The sequence below is a fragment of the Macaca fascicularis genome, chromosome 4, assembly GCF_037993035.2.
Source record: "Macaca fascicularis isolate 582-1 chromosome 4, T2T-MFA8v1.1".
Classification (NCBI taxonomy): domain Eukaryota; kingdom Metazoa; phylum Chordata; class Mammalia; order Primates; family Cercopithecidae; genus Macaca; species Macaca fascicularis.
Window position 1 is genome coordinate 14,881,165 of NC_088378.1, and position 14,486 is coordinate 14,895,650.

Below are 14,486 nucleotides of genomic sequence, written 5' to 3' on the forward strand. Positions count from 1 at the left end.
AAAAAAAAAAAAAAAAAAAAAAAAAGTTTTCTAAGAATTAGAGATAATCCACTTCCAGAGAGCTTATCAAACTCTGGGTTTTAGTAATGAAAGAAGAAGAAAAAAAATCAGCCTGTCTTCCATCTCTATTAGGTCTACTAGTATGAAGCACCAGAGCCTTCTTAAAAGTTGTATTTTTATTATGTTAACAACTACTTTCCAGCGGGGAGCAGTGGGTCACGCCTGTAATCCTGGCACTTTGGGAGGCCGAGGTGGGTGGGTCACCTGGGGTCAGGAGTTTCAGACCACCCTGGTCAACATGTGAAACCCTGTCTCTACTGAAAATACAAAAATTGGTCTGGGTTGGCGGCAGGCGCCTGTAATCCTAGCAACTCGAGAGACTGAGGCAGGAGGATCGCTTAAACCCAGAGGGCTGAGGTTGCAGTGAGCTGAGATCGCATCATTGCACTCCAGCCTGAGTGAAACAGCAAAACCTCTGCCTCCTGGGTTCAAGGGATTCTCGTGCCTCAGCCTCCCAAGTAGCTGGGATTATAGGTGCTCACCACCACACCCAGATAATTTTGCATTTCAGTAGAGATGGGTTTTCACCATGTTGGCCGGGCTGGTCTCAAACTCCTGACCTCGGAGATCGAGACCATCCTGGCTAACACAGTGAAACCCCGTCTCTACTAAAAAAATACAAAAAAACTAGCCGGGCGAGGTGGCGGGCGCCTGTAGTCCCAGCTACTCGGGAGGCTGAGGCAGGAGAATGGCCTGAACCCGGGAGGCGGAGCTTGCAGTGAGCTGAGATCCGGCCACTGCACTCCAGCAAGGGGGACAGAGTGAGACTCCGTCTCAAAAAAAAAAAAAAAAAAAAAAAAACTCCTGACCTCAGATGATCCACCAGCCTCAGCCTCCCAAAGTGCTGGGATTACAGGCATGAGCCACCGTGCCTGGCCCCTAACTTCTGTTTTAATTTAAACTTTATTTGAATATCTCTAGTATTATAAACTGTATTTGATCCTTCAAGGAAACGTTTATAATTTGTATCTTTTCTACTCATATGCAAATGTTAACTATGTTAATATTGACATTTCTCATGGATTTATAAAGCACTATTTTCTACACACTTGAATGACAGGAAAAAAAGTTATTCTCTCTAGGCAAGGAGTGAAAAGGGAAAAGAAAGTCAACTAACATTTATTGCCTACCTACTATGTGATAGGCACTGCTTAAGAAAAACCTTCAATCCATGTTTCTTCGTTACTCTCATACCACAATAACACATGTTTCTGTGACCTAAGGTGTAGGTGCTTTTCCCCATAAACCAAGCATGGTGAAAACCCATCTCTACTAAAAATACAAAAATTAGCCAGGTGTGGTGGTGCACACCTGTAGTCCCAGCTACCTGGGAGGCCAAGGCAGGAGAAACGCTCAATCCCAGGAGGCAGAGGTTGCAGTGAGTTGAGATCATGTCACTGTACTCCAGCCTGGGGAGCAGAGTGAGTCTCCATCTAAAAAATAAATAAATAAATAAAATAAACAAATGTTTTATACATTCTATCCAGCATTTTAATTTTCCTTTTTTTTAGTTGGCGCATGGGAAGTTTATTCCTTGTATCTAAACTGCCATGCTGCCAGAGTGGCTGAAATGCAGGAAGGCAATTATAATTGGAGCTTAGGGTATTGTGAGCCACCTGAATAAATGCTGAGGGCTGTTCAACCTTTTGTTCTTTATCGAGGAGGCTGTCAGATTTGGAAAAGAATGTACTTAGCCAACATGGCTAGGAAATGAGGTTTTTCCATTAACTGGGACTTTTCCCTAAAAATTTGCCTGCTTTGGGATTAATATCGCCCCATATAAGGGTGCTATACACGGAAGTTCTCAAGATTTTCTCTCTCTCTTTTTTTTGAGACAGAGTTTCCCTCTTGTTGCCCAGTCTGAAGTGCAATGGTGCGATCTCAGCTCACTGCAACCTCCACCTCCTGGGTTCAAGTGATTCTCCTGCCTCAGCCTCCCGAGTAGCTGGGATTACAGGTGTAAGCAACTGAACCTGGCTGTTCTCAGGATTCTCTAAGTTGTTCATAGTTCCAGAGTTACATTTGCTTTTTTCTTGGCAATTTTATTTTATTACCCAGTTGAATATCCTCCAAATTCAATTCTGACACTGTCTACCTGGAGATAATGTCAGATCCCATGGGTTGGGGCCTCAGTCCCCAAGACCACCACCTCCTTCACACACCAGTCCCAAGTCCAGTCCTCTAGAGCTTCTGATCAACTGGCTTCAAGTTGGAGTTCCAACGACCCCCTCTTTGGGTTCAATTAATTTGCTGGAGCAGCTCATAGAACACTACGTTTACGGGTTTGTTATAAAATATAGGATATTACAAAAGATACAGATGAAGAGATGCATAGGGCGAGGTGTGGGGGAAGGAGCTTGGAGCTTCCATGCTCACCCTGGGCCCGCCACCCTTCAGGAACATTCAGGAGTTCAGCTCTGGGAAGCTCTTGGAAACCAGTCCTCTCAGATTTTTACGTAAACTTCATGATGTCAGTATTCATTCTCCTAGGGTATAGAACAGGGCCCTCTCTGGTGAGGGTCTTAAGACCCACAGTCAGAATGGGTGGGGGGTGGGGGAAGATTAGAGTCCCACCTCAGGGGGCAAGTGAAAGGAGGGCAGGAGGGCAGAGAGATTCCATTTCCTGAGGCCTGCCCAACACACTCAACATTATAACAAAAACTGTAACAAGGGATATAGGAGTTATGAGCCAGGGACTATGGATAAAAACCAATATCTATTATATATCATTATACCACAAGCACTGTCACAGGCACGCTATCAGAATGCTTCCTTTTATTCCCTTAACAATCTTGCGAAATAAGAATCCTACTTTTTTTTTTTTTTTTTTTTTTTTTTTGAGACGGATTTTCACTCTTGTTGCCCAGGCTGGAGTGCAATGGCACGATCTCAGCTCACTGCAACCTCCGCCTCCTGGGTTCAAGCGACCTGCCTCAGCCTCCCAAGTAGCTGGGATTACAGGCACCTGCCACCATGCCCAGCTAATTTTGTATTTTTAGTAGAGACGGGGTTTCTCCATTGTAGAAAGTAAAAAGTTCCTCTTCAAAGTTTCCCTCCTTGTTAAAGAATAAATCTTAAGTGTTATAAATAATAGTTTCTTTTAAGACTAACTTCCTTCAAGCCTCCTTGCTTTGTGCTAATAATTCTTTGTTAAGCCCTATCCTATGTATCTGTTAGATATAAGGGAATAAGTACATTCAATGTCCTTGTTCTTTAACCAAGATGTCTGTGCTGGGCCTGCTCACGGCCATGTCCCAGCTTGCGGCCTATGCTCCTTCCTTATTTGGGAATTTTTATTACTTTTCTAAATCTTTTCGTAAGCAACTTCCTCTTTTCCTTTGTTCTCCATTACCTCTACCTATTTAAGAAAGTTTTAAATTACTAGCCAGTTGGGTTAAGTTTAGATTATGCAGTCTGGCTCCAGCCAATGCAGACAAGACACAGTAGCCAGGACAAGCTGTGTAAGGGATAAAAATTGCTTCCCTCCTTTATTCAGGTGTGTTAGATACAAGGAATAAACTTCCTATGCCCCCACTGAAAAAAACGGAAAATTAAAATGCTGGATAGAATACATAAAACATTTGTTTATTTGTTTTGTTTTATTTTATTTATTTATTTATTTATTAGATGGAGACTCACTCTGTTCCCCAGGCTGGAGTGCAGTGGCATGATCTCGACTCACTGCAACCTCTGCCTCCTGGGATTGAGCGATTCTCCTGCCTCGGCCTCCCAGGTAGCTGGGACTACAGGTGCGCACCACCACGCCTGGCTAATTTTTGTATTTGTAGTAGAGATGGGTTTTCACCAAGTTGGCCAGGCTGGTCTCGAAATTCTGACCTCAAGTGATCCTCCTGCCTCGGCCTCCCAAAGTGCTAGGATTATACTCATGAGCCACGTAGCCTGGCAAAAGGTTTGCTTAAATATAAGCCTGGGTTCATGGCCTGGACTCAAACTACCTATTGATAGGAGACAACTGCTCATGAGTCTCTCACATTTCTGCCTGTCTGGTGAGCAGTAGCACTAACTGCCTTTGTTCCACATTATCTTTTTACCAAGTTGTGTAGTAAGCAGGCTTGGAAGAGAAAGATGGTATATCCCTCCAGACCAGGGGGCAGATATGCTTACAGCATTGGAAGATAGAGATAATGACTACCTCTGCTGGGGAGAAAAAGGCAGCAGGCTTAATGCCCGTTATAAAACATTCTTGTTCCCTGAATTTGGGGATCCATTCCTGTAACACAACCCTCCGCATATGCAGATGTCACCTGCCCCACTTTGCATTTGGTACTTGGAGAACCAACACAAATGCTGACACTCTGACTACTGCCATTGCTTTGAGTAATAAACTGTCTTTTGTCTCTGACCAAACAGTAGCATAGTACTAGTAGTAGTAGTAGTAGTAGTAGTAATAGTAGTTTTTGGCCAACATTCAAGCAACTGTGGCAGGCTAACCATGGCAGAGTAGAATCTCAGATCCTTCATAGTTTTTAATGTCTATGTGGTCCCAAACACTTTACAATGAAAATTAAGTCGGTCTTAGGTCGGTAGTGCCCTAGACAGCTAGTATAAAGAAAAGAAAATCCTCTCTGAAAGAACCCCCTTCAACCTAGACCTCGAACAATTCCCACAGATAATGAACCAAAACTATTAGTCAAAAGTCAAAAAAACCACTGGGTGCGGTGGTTCACACCTGTAATCCCAGCACTTTGGGAGGCTAAGGCAGGCGGATCACAAGGTCAGGAGTTCTAGACCAGCCTGGCCAATATGGTGAAACCCCGTCTGTATTAAAAAAGACAAAAATTAGCCGGGCACGGTAGCGGGTACCTGTAGTCCCAGCTACTCAAGAGACTGAGGCAGGAGAATCACTTGAACCCGCGGGGGCAGAGGCTGCAGTGAGGCGAGATTGCACCACTGCACTCCATCCTGGGCGACAGAGCAAGAGTCTGTCTCAAAAAAAAAAAAAAAAAAAGTCTCAAAACCATACGCTTTTAGTCAAAAGTCAAAAAATGGCTGGGGCGTGGTGGCTCACACCTGAAATCACAGCACTTTGGAAGGCCGAGGCGGGTGGATCCCCTGAGGTCAGGAGTTGGAGACTAGCCTGGCCAACAAGGTGAAACCTGTCTCTACTGAAAACACAAAAAAAATCAGCTGGGCCTAGTGGTGCAGGCCTATAATCCCAGCTACACGGGAGGCTGAGGCAGGAGAATTGCTAGAACCCAGGAGGCAGAGGTTGCAGTGAGCTGAGATGGCTCCACTGCAGTGAAACTCCACCTTGAAGAAAAAAAAAAAAAGTCAAAAAAACACACAAGAAAATAAAGTACTATGAGTTGGAAGCAGCCTCAAAAACTTCAGATACTAGAATTTTAGATACAGAATATAAAATAAATATGTTTAATATATTTATTTATTCATTTATTTTGAGACAAGGTCTCACTGTCACCCAGGCTGGAATGCAGTGGCGCCATCTTGGCTCACTGTAGCCTCCACCTACTGGGCTCGGGTGGATCCTTCCACTTCAGCCTCCCAAGTAGCAGACTACAAGCATGTGCCACCACATCTGGCTAACTGTTGTAGGTTTTTTTTTTTGTAGCGATGGGGTCTTGCCATGTTGGTCTCAAACTCATGAGCTCAAGCGATCTGCCTGCCTTGGCCTCCAAACGTGTTGCGTTTACAGGCGTGAGCCACCGAGCTCAGCCCCTCTTCCACTTTTAAGGAACTTTGTGATTATATTGGGCCTCCCCAGATAATCTGGGATAATCTCCCTAAAATCAACTGATTAGCATTCTTAGTTCCATCTGCAATCTAAATCCTCCTTAGCTGTGTAACCTAACATTTACAGATTCTGAAGATTAGGACATTGATATCTTTGAGGATTCATTATTCTGCCTCCTATAAGCAGTAATCCACCTATACAAGAATCCCAGGTGCAGTGCTCACGCCTGTAATCCCAGCACTTTAGGAGGCCAAATTGGGAAGATCACTTGAGCCCAGGAGTTGAAATCAGTCTAGGCAACACAGTGAGACCCTATCTCCACTTCCAAAAAGAAAGAGAAGGGAGGGAGGGAGGGAGGGAGGGAGGGAGGGAGGAAGGAAGGAAGGAAGGAAGGAAGGAAGGAAGGAAGGAAGGAAGGAAGGAAGGAAGGAAGGAAGGAAGGAAGGAAGGAAGGGTGTCCAGAATTGGTGGGTTCTTGGTCTTGCTGACTTCAAGAATGAAGCCACAGACCCTCGCTGTGAGTGTTACAGCTCTTAAATATGGTGTGTCCCGAGTTTGTTCCTTCAGACATTCAGATGTGTCCGCAGTTTTTCCCTTCTGGTGGGTTCGTGGTCTCAGTGACTTCAGGAGTGAAGCTGCAGACCTTTGCGGTGAGTGTTACAGCTCATAAAGGCAGCGTGGACTCAAAGAGTGAGCAACAGCAAGATTTATTGTAAAAAGCAAAAGAACAAACCTTCCACAGCGTGGAAGGGTTGCCCCTGGCTGGCTCAGGCAGTCTAATTTTATTCCCTTATCTGACCCCACCCACATCCTGCTGATTGGTCTATTTTACAGAGAGCTGATTGGTCTATTTACAATCCCTGAGCTAGACTCAGAGTGCTGATTGGTGCATTTACAACCCTTGAGCTAGACACAGAGTGCTAGACAGAAAAGTTCTCCAAGTTCCCACTAGGTTAGCTAGATACAGGGTACTGATTTGTGTATTTACAAACCTTGAGCTAGACACAGAGCGCTGATTGGTGTGTTTACAATCCCTGAGCTAGACACAGAGTGCTGATTGGTGTATTTACAAATCTTGAGCTAGACACAGGGTGCTGATTGGTGTATTTATAATCCCTTAGCTAAACATAAAGGTTCTCCAAGTCCCCACTAGACCCAGGAGTCCAGCTGGCTTCACCTAGTGGATCATGCACCAGGGCTGCAGGCCTGTCAGCCTCACGCCATGCGCCCTGCACTCCTCAGCCCTTGAGCATGGATGGGACCAGGCCCTGCGGTGCAGGGGACAGTTCTCGTCTGGGAGGTTGGGGCCATGCAGGAGCCCAGGGCAGCGAGGTGGGGGAGGCTTGGGCATGGCAGGTTGCAGGTCCTGAGCCCTGCCCCTCGGGAAGGCAGCTGAGGCCCGGCAAGAATTTGAGGCAGGGCCCGCAGGCTGGCACTGCTGGGGGACCTGGCGCACCCTCTGCAGCTGCAGGCCCGGGTGCTAAGCCCCTCATTGCCTGGGGCCAGAGGGGCCGGCTGGCCACTCTGAGTGCAGGGCCCAGGGAGCCCACGCCCACCCGGAACTCACGCTGGCCCGCAAACGCCATGAAGCAGCCCCGGTTCCCGCCGGCCTCTCCCTCCAAACCTCTCGGCCAGCATAGGGAGCCAGCTCCGGCCTCAGCCAGCCCAGAGAGGGGCTCCCACAGTGCCGTGGCGGGCTGAAGGGCTCCTCAAGCGACGCCAGAGTGGACATGGAGGCCAAGGAGGCCTGCCAAGAGTGAGGGCTGCTAGTATGTTGTCACCTCTTGGAAGGGAGGGAGGGAAGAAGGGAGGACAATTTTTTTTTCTTTCTTTTTCAGGCTGAGTAGCTGGGATTACAGGCATGTGCCACCATGCCTAGCTAGTTTTTGTATTTTTAATAGAGACGGCGTTTTGTCATGTTGGCCTGGCTGGTCTCAAACTCCTCACCTCAGGTGATCCTCCTGCCTCAGCCTCCTAAAGTGCTGGGATTACAGGCATAAGCCACCTTGCCTGGCCAAGTTTAGTATTTTTATGATACCTAGATGAAAGCTTCTCCAGGCTGGGCACAGTGGCTCTGGCCTGTAATCCCTTTACAATGAAAATTAAGTCAGTCTTAGGTTGGTGGTGCCCTAGACAGCTAGTATAAAGAAAAGAAAATCCTCTCTGGAAGAACCCCCTTCAACCTAGACCTCAAACAATTCCCACAGATAATGAACCAAAACTATTAGTCAAAAGTCAAAAAAACCACTGGGTGCGGTGGTTTTGGGAGGCCGAGGTGGGTGGATCACGAGGTAAGGAGATCGAGGCCATCGTGGCTAAGACGGTGAAACTCCATCTCTCCTAAAAACACAAAAAATTAGCCGGGCATGGTGGCAGGCGCCTGTAGTACCACCCACTCGGGAGGCTGAGGCAGGAGAATGGTGTGAACCCGGGAAGTGGAGCTTGCAGTGAGCCAGGATCACGCCATTGCACCAGCCTGAGTGACAGAGTGAGACTGTCTCAAAAAAAGAAAAGAAAAGAAAAGAAAGCTACTTCCTTTCTCAGAGAATGACAAAATCTGAAGGCTGTCCCTGTCTACTCCTGTTTCACCACTCATCTTTTACAAGCATTGTCACCAAAAAAGTCTAGTTTCCTCCTAACTCCTTGACAGCTACTTCCTAGATAACCCGATCTTCACACAACTGACTGTGTTAGGCTGTTCTGGTGTTGCTATGAAGAAATACCTAGGCCAGGCGCAGTGGCACACGCCTGTAATCTCAGCACTTTGGGAGGCCAAAGCGGGTGGATCACATGAGGTTTGAGACCAGCCTGACCAACATGGAGAAACCCCGTCTCTACCAGAAATACAAAATTAGCCGGGCATGGTGGCGAATGTCTGTAGTCCCAGCTACTCGGGAGGCTGAAGCAGGAGAATCGCCTGAACCCCGGAGGCGGAGGTTGTGGTGAGCCTAGATCGCACCATTTGCACTCCAGCATGGGCAACAAAGGGCAAAACTCCATCTCAAAAAAGAAAAAAAAAGGGTGGGGGGCGGGGGCTGGGCGAGGCCAGTCACGCCTGTAATCCCAGCACTTTGGGAGGCTGAGGCTGGCAGATCACCTGAGGTCAGGAGTTGAAGATCAGCTTGGCCAACATGGCGAAATCCTGTCTCTACTAAAAATACAAAAATTAGCCGGGCCTGGTGGTGAATGCATGTAATCCCAGCTACTCAGGAGGCTGAGGCAAGAGAAGCACTTGAACCTGGGAGGCGGAGGTTTCAGTGAGCCGAAATCGCGCCACTGCACTCCAGCCTGAGTGACAGAGCGAGACTCTGTCTCAAACAATAACAACAACAAAACTGATTTTAAAGATTGTCACATTTAACAGAAAAGAACACTTTTCATGTGGAACTGAGGTGAAAAAAATATTAATGAGGAAGACGAATCTAAAATTAATTTTTTCCTTTTAATTGAATATACAGTAGAATGCATAAACAGATATCCTGGATTATATACATGAAGCCACTTTTAATTTTTTGAGACGGAGTCTCGCTCTGTCGCCCAGGCTGGGGTGCAGTGGCCAGATCTCGGCTCACTGCAAGCTCCGCCTCCTGGGTTCACGCCATTCTCCTGCCTCAGCCCCCCAAGTAGCTGGGACTACAGGCGCCCGCCACCTCGCCCGGCTAGTGTTTTGTATTTTTTTTTTTTTTTCAGTAGAGACGGGGTTTCACCAGGTTAGCCAGGATGGTCTCGATCTCCTGACGTTGTGATCCGCCCATCTCAGCCTCCCAAAGTGCTGGGATTACAGGCTTGAGCCACCGCGCCCAGCCCACTTTTAATTTCTTACATGACTGACATCTACAAGTTACAGAAACTACCAGAGGAAACATTAAATGCCATTGTATAAATTAACATTTACAATTAAATTCAGACATATGAAATGACGTAAATGTACAGTTAAATCTTTTTAGAAAAATTCTCTCAAGTAGGCTGGGTGTAGTGGCTCATGCCTGTAATCCCAGCATTTTGGGAGGCCAATGTAGGAGGATCTCGTAAGCCCAAGAGTTTGAGACCAGCCTGGGCAGCATGGTGAAACCCAGCCTCTATAAAAATACAAAAATTAGCCAGGCATGCTGGTGCTTGCCTTTAGTCCCAGCGAGGCAGGAGGCTTGAGGTGGGAGGATCACTCGAGCCCACGAAGTTGAGGCTACAGTGAGCCATAATTGCACCACTGCACTCCACCCTGAGCAACATAAAAATAATAAAATATTTTTTATTTTATAAATAACAAAATATTTTTAAAGAAAAATGCCGGCCAGGTGCAGTGGCTCACACCTGTAATCCTAGCACTTTGGGAGGCCGAGGCAGGTGGATCACAAGGTCAGGAGTTCAAGACCAGCCTGGCCACCATGGTGAAACCTCATCTCTACTAAAAATAGAAAAATTAGATCGGTGTGGTGGTGTGTGCCTGTAGTCCCAGCTATTTGGGAGGCTGAGGCAGGAAGATTGCTTGAACTCAGTAGGCAGAGGTTGCAGTGAGCTGAGATCACGCCACTGCACTCCAGTGTGGGTGACAGAGCAAGACTCTGTCTCAAAAAACAAAAACAAAAAAACAAAAAAACAATGCTTTATATTTTAGTATCTTAATTGCATTTTTTTTCTGCTTTTTGTACAAGGTCCTTACATTTTCACTTTGCCATGTACCAAGCAAATTATGTAGCTATCTCTGAATGCATGGCATGCCTATCAATTAGGATTCTACCAGACAAAGAACTAGTAGTGGTTGGGGGGTGGCGGTGTGGGGGGTGTGTGTGTGTAAGTTTACAAATTTATTGAAAGGAATTGTTTGTTACCTTTCATAATTGTGGGGGCTGGCTAAGCAAGTCTGAAACCTTGGGCAGGCTCTTAGGCTGGAAACGCAGGCAAAAGCTAAAACTGTAGCCCAAGGTTAGAATTTATTCTTTCTACAGGCCGGGCGTGGTGGCTCACGCCTGTAATCCTAGCACTTTGGGAGGCCAGGCGGGTGGATCACGAGGTCAGGAGATCAAGACCATCATGGCTAACACGGTGAAACCCCGTCTCTACTAAAAATACAAAAAATTAGTCGGGTGTGGTGGCGGGCGCCTGTAGTCCCAGCTACTCGGGAGGCTGAGACAGGAGAATGGCGTGAACCCGGGAGGCGGAGGTTGCAGTGAGCCGAGATCGCGCCACTGCACTCCAGCCTGAGCGACAGAGCGAGACTCCATCTCAAAAAAAAAAAATTTTTTTTAATTTTTATAAATAACAATACTCCCGAGTAGCTGGGACTACAGGCGCCCACCACAGCACCCGGCTAATTTTTTGTATTTTTAGTAGAGACGGAGTTTCACTGTGTTAGCCAGGATGGTCTCGATCTTCTGACCTCGTGATCCGCCTGCCTCAGCCTCCCAAAGTGCTGGGATTACAGGCGTGAGCCACCGTGCCCGGCGGAGTTTCTTCTTTCTTAGGGAAACTTCCACTTTGCTCTTAGGGCATTCAACTGATTGAATAAGGTCCACCCAGATAATTAATGGATGATAATCTCTTTTACTTAAAGTCAACTGTAGATGCTTATCCTATCTACAAAATTCCTTCAGCAAATTTCCTTTTTTTGTTGTTTTTTTTAAGATGGAGTCTTGCTCTGTCACTCAGGCTGGAGTGTGGTGGCACAGTCTTGGCTCACTGCAACCTCCACCTCCCCGGTTTAAGCAATTCTCCTGCCTTAGCCTCCTGAGTAGCTGGGATTACAGGTGCACGCCACCAATCCCGGCTGATTTTTGTATTTTTTTTTGTAGAGACAGGATTTCACCATGTTGGTCAGGCTAGCCTCAAACTCCTGACCTTATGATCCGCCTGCCTCGGCCTCCCGAAGTGCTGAGATTGCAGGCAAGAGCCACCGCACCCAGCCAGCAAATTTCCTTCTAGCAACACCTAAATTAGTTTTTGATTAACTGAGTTCTATAGCCTTGTGAAGTCAACACAACGAACCATTACATCATAGGATGATGACATTATGATTCCTGAAAATACGAACTGTGTTTGTTTGGAATGAAGAGCTTGAAAAGGGCAAGGTTTTGAGAATTCAAGAACTTGTCTAATGTGATAATAAAGATAGTCAAAGACAAGATGATTTCAGCTGGGCTCGGTGGCTCATGCCTATAATCCCAGCACTTTGGGAGGCTGAGGCAGGTGGATCACTTGAGGTCAGGGGTTCGAGACCAGCCTGGCCAACATGGTGAAACCCCGTCTCTACTAAAAATACAAAAATTAGCCATGTGTGATGGCAAGCACCTGTAATCCCCGCTATTCAGAAGGCTGAGGCAGGAGAATCAGTTGAACCTGGGAGGCGGAGGTTGCAGTGAGCTATCGCGCCGCTGCACTCCAGCTTGGGCAACAGAGCGAGACTCCGTGTCAACAAAAACAATAACAACAACAAAACCGCACTTATGTATGTTTTTGTTTAACTTGTGGACAAAGACTTATGGATAGGTGCAAAAAATAAATCCTCTTTTGCAACCTAGAACTCATTGTTCAGTATGAGTTTTGATACATATAAGAAGGGATATTATGATACCTGAGACAGTTAACTGATGGAGTATTGATAGCCATAAAGGTTGTTTCCAGGCCAGGCACAGTGGCTAAAGCCTGTAATCTCCACACCAAAGTGGGAGTATTGCTTGAAGCCAGGAGTTCAAGACGAGCTTGGGCAAGAAAGTAACAAACACCTCATCTCCACAAAAATTTAAAAATTAGCTGAATATTAGGGCATGTACCTGTAGTTGCAGCTACTCAGGAAGGGGAGGCTAAGGCAAGAGGATTGAGCCCAGGAGTTGGTGGCTGCACTGAGCTTTGATGGCACCACTGTACTCCAGCCTGGGTAACAAAGACAGACCCTGTCTCTTAAAAATGATTGATTCTAGGACTGTAGAAGAGATAGTTAAACAGCATGGGATATGAGGTAAATCCTTAGCAGTATTAATTTTGCATTCCAATTTCATGTTGACATGATATATACAATGGCTTTTTGTTTTAAAGGCTTTTTTCTTGAGAACGTGATGTTTGGAGTTAAAAGTATTGGCGTATTCCACATATCTGTACTGTTCTTGAGTGTAATCGCTTAGGAATAAATATGATTTGAACTCATTCATGTTAAGAGAGGGTGTCAAATTGAGAACCAGGCAGATCCACCACCTACAGTAAAAAGGACCCTGAATTAGTTGAAGAAATTAGATCCCAAAGATTCTTGATGAATTTTGAAGTCTTCATCGGTGTATCCATATTAAAAGGAGATGACAGAAACCAAAATAAAAGAATTATGGGCTGACAGGACAACTGGATTAAAATTAGCATTAGTTTCATTAAAAAGGGCTAACTCAAAGATAATAAATCTTTTGACTCCAGCTCTTTAGAGAATCTAAAGTGACCTTGATGGACAGTGGAACAAATCACAACATGGAATTCCTTGAATAAAAATTTATTGACTTTAAATAATTTTGCCTAATGTTACATATACACAATTTTTTAAGAAAAAACCTCTTTACACTTTCTAAACAAACAAACAAAAGATGATTTCTTCTAGGAGCACTGGAGAATAGAAGAATATTTCAGTAAGAATAAGAAAATGTTGCCAAGTGGCTAATGCCTGTAATCCTAGCACTTTGAGAGGCCAAGGCAAGAAGATTGCTTGAACCCGTCAGTTTAAGACCAGCCTGGGCAACATGGCAAGACCCTATTGCTACAAAAAAATTTAAAATATTAGCCAGGCATGGTGGTGCACCTGTAGTCCCAGCTACTTGTGAAACCGAGGTGGGGGGAATCACTTGAGCCTGGGAGATTGAGGCTGCAGTGAGCTGTGATCATGCCACTGAACTTTAGCCTGGTGACAGAGCAAAATACTTTCAAAAAATAAAAAATAAAAATAAGAAAATGACAGGGAGTTGAACTCTCAGTTCAAAGAATAGAGACCCAGAGAAGTTCCACAATAACGTTAAAAGAGCCAATCTCTTCATATATACAACCATAAATCATTAATTTACAATAAAATTAAACTAAAAAAAAAAAAAAAAGAAGAACTGATTTCTTGCAACTGCCTGGCAGACAAAGCCCCAAATTTAATTTTGCAGATTATAGAATTATGACACAACATACAACTTCATCAAGTCTTTCATGTTAAGATGAGGGTATTGGGAAGGAGGTAAACTCTTAGACATGGGTTGGGAATATCTGGGTGGTGGACTCAGGCGAAGCTGGAAATCTTATACCTCCAAATTCCCCTGACCCTCCCTTGCCAGTGAAAACTCCTTCACTGTCTCAGGAAACTGGTTTCCCTTGTTTTAACCTTTCCTAAGGCAGTAACCTTGCAAGAGGATGCCTGTTCTCCTGAAGACCCACCCCAACCATTCCTGCCTGCCTCTATAAACTAGTTCACTCCCAGAGTGCCTTGGGGAGAAAATTAAAATATGTGTTCCAAGTAGATAAGGCTTTACATACCAAAATAATTGCAAAATCTTGCAAGTTGGTATTAATAGGAACCTAGGGAACTTATGGGAATGCATTGAAGTGTTGAAGGAATATGCAATGTAACACTGAACTGGGCAAATTTTACCAATACAAGGCTTTAACTAGAGATTCTGAGTTTAATGTTCAAACTGGAGCAGCTGGAGGTGGCTCTAAGTATTTGCTTAATTAGTTCACTGAAGCCTAGACTGAGGGCTGAGTG

At 45.4% G+C, this 14,486-nt stretch overlaps 1 non-coding gene across 1 annotated transcript; it reads left to right on the forward strand.

Moving 5' to 3' along the window:
* The first annotated feature begins 12,206 nt into the window (after window positions 1-12,206).
* On the forward strand, window positions 12,207-12,334 carry LOC123573239 (small nucleolar RNA SNORA40). The gene has a single exon (XR_006697967.1). It is a non-coding gene; the product is annotated as a small nucleolar RNA SNORA40 (small nucleolar RNA).
* The last annotated feature ends 2,152 nt before the right edge of the window (window positions 12,335-14,486 follow it).